The sequence below is a fragment of the Crinia signifera genome, chromosome 5 (assembly GCF_055691185.1).
Source record: "Crinia signifera chromosome 5, ASM5569118v1, whole genome shotgun sequence".
NCBI lineage: Eukaryota > Metazoa > Chordata > Amphibia > Anura > Myobatrachidae > Crinia > Crinia signifera.
This window is the reverse complement of record NC_139221.1, coordinates 46,672,430-46,688,903: the sequence shown is the minus strand read 5'-3', so window position 1 is coordinate 46,688,903 and position 16,474 is coordinate 46,672,430. Positions and strand designations below refer to the sequence as shown.

The window sequence follows — 16,474 nt, the reverse complement described above, 5'->3', positions numbered from 1 at the left end:
CCCCCCCCCCCTCTGTAAAGAAAGTAAAATAAATGCAACCCTTTGATGGAAACTCATTATAATGGCACAACAAAGACAGATTTCAGCAATTCACTGTGAATACTGTGGTACCGGCTTGTCACTGTTTTAAATAGCAGTAGGACCTGATAGCAGCTTGAACAAACTCATTCAGACACCTAACTTGTAATTCTTGTAGCTTGAGGGATAGGTACCATATCTGACATTTGTCCAGCTATCAAATAGCAGCCACCAATCAATAAAAGTCTACTTTAAACATCAAGTTCTACAGCGCCTGTCTTGAGAACACATCCAAAATAGAAATTGACAAAGGTGTCAGCTAAATTTAGATAAATGAAATGGTTAAGGAAAAATATCAAAGACTTGTCCTGATTGTTCCTGGGTTTTTCTTTTTAACATATGTAATGAGTGTGGTGTGTAACACTTTGGAATTTTGGGTCCGTGCAGTATTTCTCTGTATTATGAAATGTCTATTCACATAAAAATGATGGCAGTATAATTTTATTTTGACACTTCTAGCAGATGTTAGTCTCGTCGATGAGAGGGAGCGTGACCCCTGCCATCAGTAGGAGAGAAAATAATGGTCTACACCACTCCCTATGGTGAGCCTCAAAGAACCAGTAGCACTAGATTTTGTGAGCTAAGCTCCTTCAGGAGAGAATGAAGTCCACAGCCCCTTCACTTTCTACCAATACAGATATTTTACCTCTCAGGGTAATGAAAGCGTGTAGAGTTGTGCTTGAAGATTACTCTAGAAAAGAGATTGTGGCTGTAAAACATTTCCTAAACAGAGGAAAGGGATTGTTTTTAACATTTTACAGTTGTAACTAGTCAGTAGCTTATGCAAATATTATCAATTCCTTTTTAATAAGTAATACTTCATAATATACTGACTGCACTGCATCATGGTCTGGGAGTTTTGTCTTACATTATAAGCCATAGGTATTAGTTTTTCTGAGCCTACCCACAAGGCTTGCAATGTTTTAGAGATTCATTCCAGCTATTTCCAAAACATGCTATTATGTTGTCGGATATGACTTGTGTTTAAGATATTACCTTTCCTAGATGAATGGACTGAATGTGCAGGCATTAAATCAGCTAGCATTTCTGTCCTTCGCTTTCCATTGCATTAATGTATGGTTATAAAAGATAATTGTTCATCATTGCCCGCAAATGCCTAAGAAATAAATGTTTTAATGGAATTTCCAATCTCATTAACTGTTATTGATTTCTTTGTGAATGGAATCACGAGATATTGTGTATTAAAACATTGAATCATGGTTGCAATTTCATCTTAGGCTGTATTGTTGTCTATTTTTTTTTCCATAGACTGGGATATTTGTATTAAAGGTATTTTCACAGTTGGAGCTTAGATGCTATTGTTATCCTTCTTTATCTAGAACTCCAACATATTACTGTACAATAAGGTAACAAGGTAAAAATGCCCAAAGGAGACTATAATCTGATTGATACATAAAAACTGAGAGATAGAGATTTAGCTGTTGGTGGCGGAAGCCTATGATTACTGTAGGGGATATTGAAGTATTATTGGCTACCAACATTAAAGCAGCCATTGGCGATTGCCATTCTTATGCCAGTGGTGTAGTTGGTAATCAGAATGTCCTAACTCAAGTCTGTTAACTGAACCTCATTCTTGCTTTACTCTGATGAAGGTTTTCGTTTTCATCTGGCATGGGAGTTTGATTGATTGATTTGAACCTATAGTTAACAACCGCTACAAGGCTTTATGGAAGTTTCATGGCCAAAGTCCCCACAGTGAATGCTGGTTTCAGGCTCTTACAATTATTAATATGATAAACTAAAACACTACACAAGTACTGTAGGTCCTTTTTGAGGAGCATTGTCCTCATATTGGGGGTTTTCAATTTCAGGCGCTATTTCCGAAAGGGGAAATAGCGCCCGCCTTCTATTCAATGCTTCCATTTCCGACAGCATTGAAGGCGGATTTCAACAAAACAGATCCAACTTTTAAACAAGTTGGATCTGTTTTTAGAAATGGCCTTGGCTTGACGAATTCAAGGCCGTTCCTCGACAATCCATGGCCATTTTCTACGACATGCCCACTTTTTGACACTCGACAGGCGGAACAGTGATTTCTCGCCTGTGGGGTCTCTGTCGAGCAGAACAAAAACGGACAGGATTCCAACTGTCAGAACATTCCGACAGTCGGAATCCAAGATTGACTCCCCCCCATAGTGGGAAATATATCAAGCCTTCTAAAGAAGGCTTTTACCTATGATTTTTTAGAATGTATTCATTAAATTCTACCTAAAAGTTGATTGGTTGCTATGGGCAACTCAGGTTTGCTCACTTCACCAATCTTTAGAGGGTTTGATACATTTCCGCCTGTGTGTGATTATGTGTGTAAATTGAATGTCTGCTTTTACTTTGCTTTTTATGTAGCTACATCGCAATCTTAGTTTACACAATGGGTGTCGGATCATGCTTTGACAGTCAGAATTACTTTCGTCATTAGTCCGACATCAGAATCTTGACTGTTAAATACCAACAGTCGGGTTCCCTACTGACATGGACTATTCTCCCTTGTGGGGGTCCACAACCCCCACAGAGGAAGAATAGAACCTGTGGCGAGCATAGTGTAGCCACTGAGCCCACAGCATGACGAGTGCAGAAAGCCTGCAAGGGGCTTCGTAACGCTCTACCCCCTGTCAGAGTACCGGCAGTTGGGATTTCGATATCGGACTAATGAATGTGGGAATCCCGACTGAGCATCATACCACACCCCTACACAATTGAATCAATTTTCTCCTATGTAACAAAGTGACCAATATAGATTCGCTTGTGAACATTGCAAATCACAACAGTCTAAATTAAAATTGTTTTGTTGAATAATTTAAAAAAATACTTTAGGCAACAAGGGTTTGTTAAAAAAAAAAAAAGTTTTTGCATTCAGTGACAAGTTAAATTAAACAAAAGATAAAATCTTTAATTTCTGAAATATTTTGTAACTGTTTGTTGAACCAGGGTTATTCGGAAGTGAATTTGTAACATAAAGAGACATTTTGCCCTACTGTCTATTGTTTAGTCATTATTTGATTTCAATCCAATTTGGTTCATTTATAACTCAAAACGTAAAATCTGTGCTGTGGTTGCAACGTGTTGTTGTTTGCATTTTGCAGAATGCATGGGGACTCCTTAATCCAAATAGATCTCTCCATCACCCGGAGCCTTATATGTCTTTCAGATATGTATATGGCAGCATAAAATAAGTGCATATCTTAAACATTTGACCCATGGCAGATTTTACCCATGGGCTGCAGGACTGTCCCCCAACAATATTAAGTAACTTGAAATGAAGCACTTCCGATGAGGTACTTCTTGTGATGAGATTACCAGTTTATTCCTTCGTTCAATACACAACTGAACCCCCATGTAAGAATCACTGAATTTCAATTTCATCTTCTACTATAGAGGTCTGGAGAATTATTAGTTATATAGGCATCAAGTAAGCATACTTCTCCAAAATGACAATGGCATTTAAAAAAAATGTTCTTTCTGTTGACATATCCATTGTACAAAGATATTGCCAATAATATATTGGCAGTAAGGATGCTGGTGGTCCGAATAATGACATTAGCATCCCAGCTGCCTAAAATCGTGACAGGCGCACTAAACTAAACTAACCATAACCCGCCCCCCTAACTCCCCACTGCAGTCTAACCCTAACCCTCATCTCTGACTGCCTAACTCTAATCCCCTCCCCCTCTTGCCCGCAGTGTATTTCTAATTGTCCTTGTATGCTATTGTTAACAAATGTCCTTTGGCCCATGGGCTGGATCCGATACGTAATGCCGGCGGTCGGAATGCCGGCGGTCGGAATCCCGACACTGGAATCCCGACCGCCGAAATCCCGACATGGGGGGGACGTGGATCGCCCCCCCTTGCGGTCTCGCTGCGCTCGCCACGCAGTGGGCCCGGTGCCTCGCTACGTTCGGCACGCTATTTTATTCTCCCTCTATGGGTGTCGTGGATTTCGGCGGTCGGGATTCCAGTGTCGGGATTCTGAACGCCGGGATCCTGACCGCCGGCAAATTGACCGCATCCCCATGGGCTAATGTCAACTATATAATGGTAATTGCTCAGTGATTTTATATATATACATGGATTCATTCATATTCATGAAATATTTCTAATTTCTATTGGAGTAGTCAGAAAGTTACCAGTTGGTATGAGGGTCTTTTAACATGTGTAGTTACTAAGTGGGTGCTCTGTACCAAGCCGGGCATGACTATTAATGTTCATGTTGTAGATGCTACTTCAGTAAGTAATTATGCCAAGGAAGTCCCCTTGAGACTTGTACACAAATATAACCTCCAACATGTGAAGAGCAAAAACCGGGACACATTTGGAAAGGGGCATGGCCACAGGTAAAGAGGCGTGGTCATGTCCCCTTTCCAATACTTACAATACTCTTAGCTTACACAAACTATTTGAATCTTTGTGTCAGCTGTCAGAGTTTCTAACTGTTGTTTTATAGTTTATACCTTCCTCTATCTTTTTTTTAGTTCACTCTATAGTAATAATAGTGTAGATATAAGAGATTGAGGGCATATACATATATTTTATACTGTAACTTGGGCTGTAAAATGCATTTAATAAAGGAAGGGTGGTGTCACAAGTATGCTAAAGATTATTGCTAGTGTTTCTATAGCTGTCAACTATCCTTCACTTGAAGTTGGAATGCGTTTAGCAGTCTGGTGATCGAGATGCTGACATTCACTATACCATTTGCTGGCATCCCGACTAATGATGGGAGTCTGTCACCGGAATCCCAACATCAATTGGAATGCCAGTGCCAGAATCTTGTCTGGTGGGTTTCTAAATGGTGAACAACCTGGGTGGGGTAAAGTTATGCCGGGGATGGCGATATTAGGTTTAGGCACTAGGGGGGAGACTAAGGGTTAGGCTGCAGTTGGGAATGTTAAGGTTGGGCTGCATGGAGGGATGTTAGACACCTAGATGGGTGGAATAGGGTTAGGCTATGGAAGTGGTTTCCAACCTTAATTGGGCGTAAGCTACACAAGACAAAATAAACCTAAACCTAAAGAGCTCCTAAAATCTTTAAATAACAAAAAAATCTGCCTAATAACCGGAAAATGCCCCTTACACATTATGCCACTCACTGTAATGCTTATTACACATAAAGGCCCCTGACACATTATGCCACACACCACAATGCCCCAGACACAATATGTCGCACATTGCAATGCCCCTAACACAATATGCCGTACACTGTACGGCTTATAAATAATTTTAAATTACTTGCTCATTGCCAGGGGGTCAATGCTCATTGCTCTGGGTCAAATCTCATTGCCAGGGGTCATTGCCCATAACCAGTGGTTAATGCTCATTGCCATGGGTTAATACTCATTGTCAGGGGTCAATGCTTGTTGCCAGGGGGTTACAAGGCATCAGCGCTAAGGGCTCATGGTACTTCTGGGTAACACTGGGTAACACTGCAGTGCTATGATCCTTTTCAAATATGACCTCTAGTGCTGGGGAAGGTGGCAGACGGAGGAGAAGGATGGACGGACATTCCATGGTTAAGCTACCCAGATTGCTGCAGTGAGTCACCATTAGCTCACAAGCAACGGGGTGTGGGTGTTTTGGTGGTGGGGTATGGGTGTTAGGGCTAGGCACCAGCATTGATGGTCAGTGTCAAGCTGAGGGGGGGGGGGTGTTTAGGCTTCATGTAGGAAGGTTTAGGTTTAGGGGGGCCAGGGGTAAAGTAAGCACACTAATAAATATCACAAAAAATGACAAAGTCACTCCTCGAGCGCCAAAAAGAAATCCTGCAGCTGTTTGTCCTCATACAATAGTACAACTGTAATACTAGCAAGATAATTTCAAGAAAAAAATCAAAAAAGATTTTATGAGGATATCCTGCAGCGCTGGACCTTTGGGATCAGTATCACCTGGATGATTAGTGGTTTCTATCAGTGAATGCAGTCCACTCCTTATTTAAAAGTTCGAAAGAACAATTTATTCAAAAAGCATGAAGAACTCCACAAAAAATATCCACAAAAATGGCTTCCAAATGCCACAAAGCATGCATCAAACAAAGTCACACGAAAAAACTATAAAAAATGCATAAAATATATAAAATATCCAAAAACATTCCTTTTTTGACCTGGTTTCTGCCTCCCAGGGGGATGGGTGATGTGTGGATGACACAGACCAGACTTTTCGGGGAGACCTGTGATTATGTGAAAAAAGTTAATATCCCATAGGGAAAAGATGTAATTCCCGGGTATCTCCTATGAGGCCCTTTTACACAGTCTCATAGCCACCTCTCCAAGGCTTGGAACACACAAATGGGGGAAAGAATATAAGGAGATTGCTCTCACCACTCCGTTTCTGCACACTGTCAAAAGACTTCTCCTTGGATAGGGAATGGCACGGCCAGCCACACTGCCACTGCGGATGTACCGTATATACCCTTCTCCTCTGGATACCGTCTTGCAGGAGATGTAACAACTCAGAGACTGCTCTGCCACTGCAGTCTCTGGATTCCTGCCGTTTAGTGTGCAAGACTCCGCTCACGCTGGGATGAATGCAGGGACTGGAGATGGCCCCAGTAACCGTCTCTCACTCCGGTGCACTACAGCCGGCTGTAATCCGCTGTGCGCCTCCTGCTCCCTCCGTGAGCAATAGTCTGATGACTTACGGATAGGTGGTTATCAGCGGGACTGTCCTCGCACCTGCCTGACCTCGGCCAGACAGACGCCGCTCAGCTGCCCGCTTACAAGCGTTCTCCTTTCTCCTCTCCCACTGTCACACTGTCTCCTTGTCTGGGATTATAACGGAAAACCAGACGGGGAAAACTCCAAAGCTGCTGCCGCCAACGCGTTTCTAGCCTCTCAGGGTCTTTATCAAGGCCTTGATAAAGACCCTGAGAGGGTAGAAACGCGTTGGCGGCAGCAGCTTTGGAGTTTTCCCCATCTGGTTTTCCGTTATAATCCCAGACAAGGAGAAAGTGTGACAGTGGGAGAGGAGAAAGGAGAACGCTTGTAAGCGGGCAGCTGAGCGGCGTCTGTCTGGCCAAGGTCAGGCAGGTGCGAGGACAGTCCCGCTGATAACCACCTATCCGTAAGTCATCAGACTATTGCTCACGGAGGGAGCAGGAGGCGCACAGCGGATTACAGCCGGCTGTAGCGCACCGGAGTGAGAGACGGTTACTGGGGCCATCTCCAGTCCCTGCATTCATCCCAGCGTGAGCGGAGTCTTGCACACTAAACGGCAGGAATCCAGAGACTGCAGTGGCAGAGCAGTCTCTGAGTTGTTACATCTCCTGCAAGACGGTATCCAGAGGAGAAGGGTATATACGGTACATCCGCAGTGGCAGTGTGGCTGGCCGTGCCATTCCCTATCCAAGGAGAAGTCTTTTGACAGTGTGCAGAAACGGAGTGGTGAGAGCAATCTCCTTATATTCTTTCCCCCATTTGTGTGTTCCAAGCCTTGGAGAGGTGGCTATGAGACTGTGTAAAAGGGCCTCATAGGAGATACCCGGGAATTACATCTTTTGCCTATGGGATATTAACTTTTTTCACATAATCACAAGTCTCCCCGAAAAGGTCTGGTCTGTGTCATCCACACATCACCCACCCCCCTGGGAGGCAGAAACCAGGTCAAAAAAGGAATGTTTTTGGATATTTTATATATTTTATGCATTTTTTATAGTTTTTTTCGTGTGACTTTGTTTGATGCATGCTTTGTGGCATTTGGAAGCCATTTTTGTGGATATTTTTTGTGGAGTTCTTCATGCTTTTTGAATAAATTGTTCTTTCGAACTTTTAAATAAGGAGTGGACTGCATTCACTGATAGAAACCACTAATCATCCAGGTGATACTGATCCCAAAGGTCCAGCGCTGCAGGATATCCTCATAAAATCTTTTTTGATTTTTTTCTTGAAAGCACACTAATATGACCCCTGTTGGTATTCCCTCCTTTTGGATGCAGCGTTAGCATTCTGACTGCCAGTCATCTGTATGTATCCTCTCTAGTTTTGTAGTTTGTATCCTTGTGGGAGAGGCATGTGGGTGGCAAAAAATAGACAAAAAATCCCAACAAAATATATAAAACAGCAGGAAGGCTGGCACTCACATTGTGTCAATAAACTTATACTTTCCGTGGTGCCTTCCCAGGATGTCCACTAAGAGTCCCAAAATATAGCACTCATGGGTCTCAACAAAGACAGTTCAAACAACAGTTGGTCATATATTCAAAGTTTTAGTTTATTCAACCTTTTTCAAGAACATATTTAAAATGGCAGAATAAGTGTTAAGGATGAGCTGCGATCTGGTTGGTCAATCACATCCACCACAGGCAGTGCCCCAAACCCAAAATTGTTTCTGTGACATGACGTTATCACCATACACCTTAACAAGTTGGTCATGAGTTTCACCTGCTGTACCCTTTAAATGCAGAAATCTGATCACACTAAGCACGTCAGTGTTTGACCATGCTTCCACTAGTCCCACCATCTAACAACTGATATTGGGACAGAATGACTGTTATGAGGCGCAGTCTAATGGCAGTGAGGGGTAGCATTGATCTACCATCCCTGGGCTAGCAGTAAATTAGAATTGAATAGAGAACTACATATGTGAGAAATTTTGAATCTTATTTATTGAACCATTTTTGTGTGTGTGTCTGTGTGTGTGAGAGAGAGAGAGAGAGAGAGAGAGAGAGAGAGTACATAGGCAGATTCCCCCCTCTTACAAATCCAGCATTTGCCCATCTGTTAAGAGAAGTACCTAAAATTTCCCATATGACATTATATCAATTTAGAGTTTTATTCCCAAAGGCCTGCTTGGGAGTAGTCCTCACTATGCATGAACCCCTATGCTTTTAAGATGTATTATGAAATTAATCTGCCAACATACATAGCCCTTGTAACACAGTACATTACACATGTAACAACTCACACTGGTTGTACAACAGAACTCTAATAAATAAGAAAGGATATTAGATAAAGCAGGGAAGGTACTTGTGTAGTTTCATGGCACACAATATATCGGATGTGATATCGGCCGATATATCGATGAGATCCGAAGCAATTTTTGACCTGTTCATAACCCCAATATCCACTATGCATGGAGTTGATTCTATATAGTGTGGCGAGCGGACGCGGATTATTGAAATTCTTTATGAACAGGTCAAAAATCGCTTCAGATCGCATCGATATATCGGCCGATATCGCATCCGATATATCGGGCGCCGTGAAAATACACAAGTACCGCAGGGAATTATAATGCTTCAGATAAAAATAAGCAGTGCTTTGAAAACATAGAACACTCTGTGTGGACTCATTAACATACTACAAAATGTAGCCTGTAAATCTAAGAACATATAGCTATTGAATTCATAAATTTGTATCTGACTCAAAAGAGTTATTCTTCAACATTCAGTGCTTGAAATAAACAGTAGAACAGCTAAACTCTCTAAATGGTTTGTAAAGAGTTTTGAGTGCCCCTGAGGTACCTTAGTTGCTTTTTAGGCCTGAGGCATATTTCTCAATACTGTAAAATCACATATATAAGAAATAAAGAGGAGATGGAATGTTTGCTATGCTTGGATCGAAGGAATACAGTATTTCAAAATCCCAATGCTTTATTTGTGTTTGTCTAAAACTTCTTTACAGAAGTTTTCTACCGCTTGCTTGTAACAGCTTCTAAAATAAGAAAGTAAAGCCTAAAAGTGTTTATACATAGTTCTGTAAATGTATAGATGATATGTCTTGGAATGTATGCATTTTTTTATATAAAATATGGAATTTGTGTTATATAAATTATGGAACATGAAAGAGAATATGGAATTAAATAACATTTTGCTTAGTCTGGATATTTCAGTTTAATTGAACTTTATCTGTTTGAACAGGTTTTCTCATAGGCTCCTAACAGTGCGTGTTTTCCAGATCATCTACCTGGGTGGTGTGCTAATTGACTAACACAATATATCTACAGGTGGTACTAATTGTTCTTAAGGTCACCTTGAAGACATGCATTAGTGGGTTTGGGTTTGTGAAACACTGGGATCAATCCTTTTTTTCACAATGTTCTCGCCCCAGCGAGTATAATACCCTATTGACACCACAAAGCAAATTATGGGGTTGAAGCTTTTCAACCCGGTAATTTGCTGGAAAACCCAGGTTTTTCGGCGGTGTGAAAGGGTCAACACGGTTCTTAAATCCCAGCATTCCAACACTGCTCTTGACCAGGGTCAGAGTGCCGGGATTTAAGCACGTGTTGACCCTTTCACACCACCGAAAAACCTGTGTTTTACGGCAAATTACCGGGTTGAAAAGCTTTAACCCCGTGATCTGCGGGTGGTGTGAACGGGGTCTGACTGCACCCAGAAAAATTACCCAGCACTTAAAAATGCTGGGTAATTGCCAGGTGGCCAATGTGGAAGGGGTATTAGTGTGGCTTTATATCGTACTTACATTACTGCCAGACCTGTGGATTTTTTTCTGCAGTCCCACAGAGCTTCATTCAATGGACCTAACTTGATCGCAGGGCAATTTTTTTCTCAAAATGGGCAAAACCATGCTGCAAGTGGGGCATAGATAATATGTGCAGAGAGAGTTAGATTTGGGCAGGGTGTGTTCAAACTGAAATCCAAATTGCAGCGTAAAAAAATCAGTATTTAACCTGCACAGAAACAAAATAAATCACCCAAATCTAACTCTCTCTGCACATATTAATGGTTTTATCCATTTCGAGAACAAATTTGTCCTGCGATCAGGTCTGAATTAGGTCAAAGTATGGCTGTAAATGAGGCAAGTTCCAATTTAGCTGCCGGCTTTTGTCCACCATTACAACAGTAACTCACCCCAGTTGCGTTTTAAGTGAGTTAATTGGATTGAGTCTACTGAGTTAAAGCATTGATTATATAATATGTATTAAAGTGTCATGTACCTATAGTGGCCTGGCCAAAAATCCTCTGTACACTATAATGTTGATTTATGTTAAGGAACAGATGGGGTTATTTACAAACCAAAAAGAATTGAAGATGATTGCAGCTATGTGTCCACGCTGTGTAAATAGTTGCATACCCTGTTGCATATTTATGACCGCAAATAATTTGGAAGACAATTTGATGACTTTTGGCCAGTCATTGGAATGTACATCTGCTAAAGTAAAAAAAGTTAATTTCAAATTAGTGCGTACTATTACACATGGAAAACATTTAGATTTGAAAATATTGATTGTTATATCCTCAGTTATTAATATTTTTTATATAGTGATGGAACATATGAACAGGCTTAATTTCAAGTCATAGGTAAAGGCAGGAGGGGCCTCCAGTTACACGGAAACCCTCTTCTCCATCTAGCTTATACTATAGACCATCTGTAGTGTTAATTATTTATACAACATTGCATACACTATTGATTGTATAAGGAGACCATTATGTACATCTATAGGGCGGGTACTAGGTTATTTTGCTCCTGCCTCCACACTACCCTTCCCAGACTCCCAGACTTGCTCCAATGCTCCGAGTCCTCACTAATCCATAATCCAAGCACCCTGCATGCTTTGATTGTGGAATGATGCCCACCTCCAGCAAAAAAAAAAAATTCTCAGAAGAACTGACCCTACTGCTGCATCTAATGGCTTACCCGAAATGCTGGTCCTTATATATGTCAGATACATGCACCACACTGCATAATATAGCCCTCTATATCTGCCGGACACATCATGCAAAAATTGCGCATTTGAAAACCCCTTTGTAGAAATCCTTAATTTTCCCCTAGAAAGGGTCCTAAGTTTTTAATTACATTTTTGTCAAAAAAGGTGCCCAGTGCAGAATTTGAAATGAAACAAACTAGCTGGCACTGAAAATTCACATACTGTAGTGCACATACTGTAGTGCATATTCTTCCATTCTCTACACACTTAGGTAGCTAGGTATATTTAGGTATAGCTAGGTCACAGTTTCAGATTGGCTTGTACCACTTCCATTTTCTCAATTACAATACATGATGGTTGTTTGAGGGGAAAATGTTGCATTCAATGGGTCACTTTGCCCCTACCTCTAAATCAACCCCTTTATACTGTATACTACTGTACATACTAAACTGTGATGTATTAAAGGAGTTTCAAAGTACCAATTATATCGCCCTGCAGCCCTGATTTTCATGAAACACTTGGAACCCAGACCAGCCCATCTATAATTTCTGAGATAGCACTTAAATGTTGAATAATAAATGTTGGATCAATTGTACATATTTAATGTTATTTTCTAAAGTTTAAAACAAAGTATTTTAAAAGGTAAATATAACGACAATAAAAACAATTGAAGACACACCTAGAGAGGGGTTTGTAATTTCTTGGTTGCATGAATTTTATAGCATAATGCAGGGTACTGATTAATAATCAATGTGTCCTCACCACTGGAATCCATAAGTTGGTATAGGTAGGTGCTCCTACCCCTGACACACCAGAGACCCCTGGTCATAACTCAGAACAATCCTTGGACCATTCATCAAACTGCTTTCCACCCCACTACTTACTAGAAATTTTGCCTCACACCTACAGGCTGACCCACATGCGTTAAGTGCACACAATCATCGGGATACTTGGTCCCTCACCCATTGCCTTTTGGGACCTCACAGCTACCTGGACTGGATCCAACACACCCACCTACTAGTGAGGACCATCATCATCATCTAATCTCCAGTGGTGTCACAACTTCCATATCAACTTACAGATTCCAGTGGTGAGGACATATTGAATATTAAAAAGGACCATGCATTATGCTATAAAATCCATAACCAAGGACTGAGCGCTTCAAACAACCAAGGGATTACAAACCTCTCTCTCTAGGTGTTTCTTCAATTGTTTTTATTGTTGTTATATTTACCTTTTAAAATACTCATTTGTGTTATATTTTAATATATAACATCATATATGTACAATTGATCAAACATTTATCATTCAACATTTAAGCACTGTCTTTTTTTGCTTTTTGTGTTTTCTATGCTAGGGAACTGACCCTTCCCTGTGACAGCCGCTAATTTGCAAAGCTGACCACACAGGCGCTGGTTTTCACTCTGGTAAATTCCCCCATCTGCATCTACACTTTCTGGCTAATGCCACAATTGGCACATTTCCATTCCAGGGCTGTCCCCCCAACACCACTCCATTATTTTGTGTGATTGCTGTTCCCTGTTAATAGTTTGCAATTGTAATTCCATTTGGCATAACCATTTTTCTTTTGTGTAGCATAATTAGTGATAATTCCTCTTACATATTGTATTTTAGATCTATGCAAATTATATTATTCCTGTTTACTGTGACCTAAAATGCTTTCATTTCATTCAAATATGACTAGCTGATTAAATATATCTTGTACGTGGTTTGAGTTAAGCTGTTTAAATCAATAATGCATTATGTCAGATGGGTTAATAAAAGTCTGTTTTAATGGCCTCAGCTGTTCTTCAATATGATTTTTGTTTAATGTACAGTATTATAATTTCTAGTCATTGAGCTTCCAAAGACTCTTTTTGATCCAATGTTTGATTTAATGTCCTTGCCCATCATGTTAAAAGCTTTGCTGATTCTAAAACATGTGTGCTTGCTTGGCAACTTGAAATATTGAGATGGAGGGTACAAAATACTTTTCTGCTGAGAAGATTCCATTTATACCAAGTCAAAACAAGCTAATTATCGATACATATGTCATGCATAGCTAAGGGAACCTGTCAAAATCCTTCAACTTGTGGATCAGTGAATTTGTAGATGGTCCTGCTACTGTTTACTGGTGGGTATATTTTAATGGCTCAGCATGATTGTGTTTATGCCACTAAGCTGTTGAAACTGGTATTTGCATTTTGGAAGCTTGGCTGGGATCCTAAAAGGCTTTAGAACGAGACTCTGCTGTGGCTTCCATTGATATATTAAGTATTTGATCAAGGATATCATAGTAACAATTGGCATTGTGAAATTGCTTCTACGTAGGGTACATATCAATACAGTGAATGATCCATTCAATTCATTTCAGATGTCAGCCATTACAATGTTATGTTCTTGTTCAATTTAAAAAAACAAAAAACAACATAGGAAAAAACAACAACCAAACTCGATCAAAAAAACAAATGTTTGCAACTCATCCTGCTTGAATGTTTTTTTTTATTTTTTTTTTATCTTGCAGTTGTTGATTTAGGGGATTACAGCCTAATGCATTATTTAAACCTCGGCCTGTTTTCGCCCCTCAAAAACCTTGAATGCAAAATGATGACATTCTTCCCACAAAAAAAGAATATATTTCACTATTTGACAGATGCAGTCATGACCATTATTAATAAAAACCTCTTCACAGTGGAGGCTTAATATCAAAGCTAATGATTTATTTTATGTTAATGACTTTCTGCTAGAGCATAAAAGACTATTCATAATGGACTTTTCAGTACTCTGTTCAGTTACTAAGGCTAATGGGGTAATCTTTTCTTTGCCAGATTTGAGCTTTTGAAGTAAATCACGCTGTTACTTTTCTAAGCTTAATTCTTAAAATTTATTGCAAAAATCTAATTTTAAAGAGCTGGTTGTAGAATTAATTATGAAAGAAAAAAAAAATACAAATGCATATTAATTAAGAAGTCTTAAAAGTCTGAACATTATATTTAAGAAAGCACAATTCTCTTAATTTCTCCTGGGATTGCATCATTTTGAAACTTTCAAATTCAGTTGCATGTTTTATCAGCGGGCAAGTTACATCTAGAGTTAGAATTAATTACAAACAGCACAACAACAGTCTAACAGTAAATAATTTCACTTGTAAAGTTCATATCATGTGCTGATCATGACTCTCGGTTAATAAATGCCTCCTAGCCCTCTCCCCTGACGACCATAAAGGATTGTTATATTCATTACATCAGTTCAGGTACAGCTGCTGTGCGTTAATAATACATTATAGTCTCTCTAATAAACCCAACAAAGGTTATCACCTTAAAACATCACCTACGCTCCTCAATACATGTATGATTCAAATCATTTCGAGTCATTGTGAAATAATAATTGGTGATGAAGACAATTAATTCTTCAGATAGTCTTGCCTTTTACACAATATCATGTTTAAACTTGTAATGAAATAATCATTTATTTCTTGTGATGGTATACTTAAGGAATTAAAAAAGATCAACTATTTCAATTTAAACAATAATGATTTATGTCTTTGTTCTTAGCTATTTATAGAGAACTTAGGCGGATATTTATCACAGCTTTTTTAGAGATAAAAGATCATATGTAATAGCGTCCGAGTTCAACGAACGTGGGGGATGCTGGACTATGACCTTTTTTTAAAGCGGCAATCATTTATAAGGCAAAAACATGCCTTGAAAATGTTGCTGCTTTTAAAAAAAGCATCTGAGTTCTTCAGGCATTCTGCTGCTCCTCCAGCAAATTCCGATGCTGAGTCTTATGCCCCCAAGTATCAACCAATCAGCTTCTATTATTTTACATGCTGTGTTTGAAAAACGACAGTTATGAGCTGTAGTTTATCTCTTGAAAAGCTGTAATAAGTATGCCCCTAAATCCTGCCTTATGTGGTATATGACTACAGGCACGCTATCTTGGATTTCCAAGCCCAAATACTAGGCTTTTTAGATGGAACAAATCAAGCTAGGCTGGGTAGACTGGGTACTATTTTTCCAAAAATTATTCCTGCTTGAAAGGGTAATGGTTTGTGGTTTGACTAGTACTTCACAAACCTCTTTAAAAATCATTACTACTGTGCTGCTATTTAAATGTCCAAAAGTCTACCATTGCATATACAGTAAGTAGAAGATCTCGCAGAAAACATGGGAAGTACAGGAAATGTGGTGCCATGAATCCCATTTTCACTGCCCTGTAACCCCCTGCTCTGTGCTGCAATTTGTGCAATGGAGAAGCAGGGGGCAGGGCCATGATGATGTGATTCAACAGAAATTGCATCATCAATCCCCAGACAACCGGCTTTGCGGGAAGATTTGTCTACCCACCCAATAGTCCAAAGAGCTTGATGACATTCTGTCAGAGTAGGTAGATGTGATATAGGGGGAGATTAGTCAAGTTTTGGAGAGAGGTAAAGGGGCATATATATCAAAGCTTACAGAGAAATCAGTGGTAATCAATCAGCCTCTAAATCTCAGTGTTTGAAATTTGAGTTAAGAGCTAAGTTAGTTGGTATTTTATCTCTCTCTATCTTTGTTCAAAGTTGAAACATATGCCCTAAAGTACCAACCACCCTGCTTCTAGCTGTTATTTTTAAAACATAGGGCCTAATCATTATCAGTTGTAATCGTGCGAGAATTTGCAAAAGTACAACTGCCAGCAGGTAGCCTTGGGGGGTGACTGCTCAGCACAGGACAGCCCTCCCCCACATGCCGAGTCACGCCGATTTTGCGGGTCCATCGATATTTTTTGAGCACTTCTC

The 16,474-nt window shown here is 39.9% G+C and overlaps 1 protein-coding gene across 4 annotated transcripts in view; it reads left to right on the top strand.

Annotated features, from left to right (window-relative positions):
- Nucleotides 1-16,474, top strand: part of TOX (thymocyte selection associated high mobility group box) — a 228,123-nt gene that overhangs the window by 2,492 nt on the left and 209,157 nt on the right. The gene's annotated exons all lie outside the window — the stretch shown is intronic.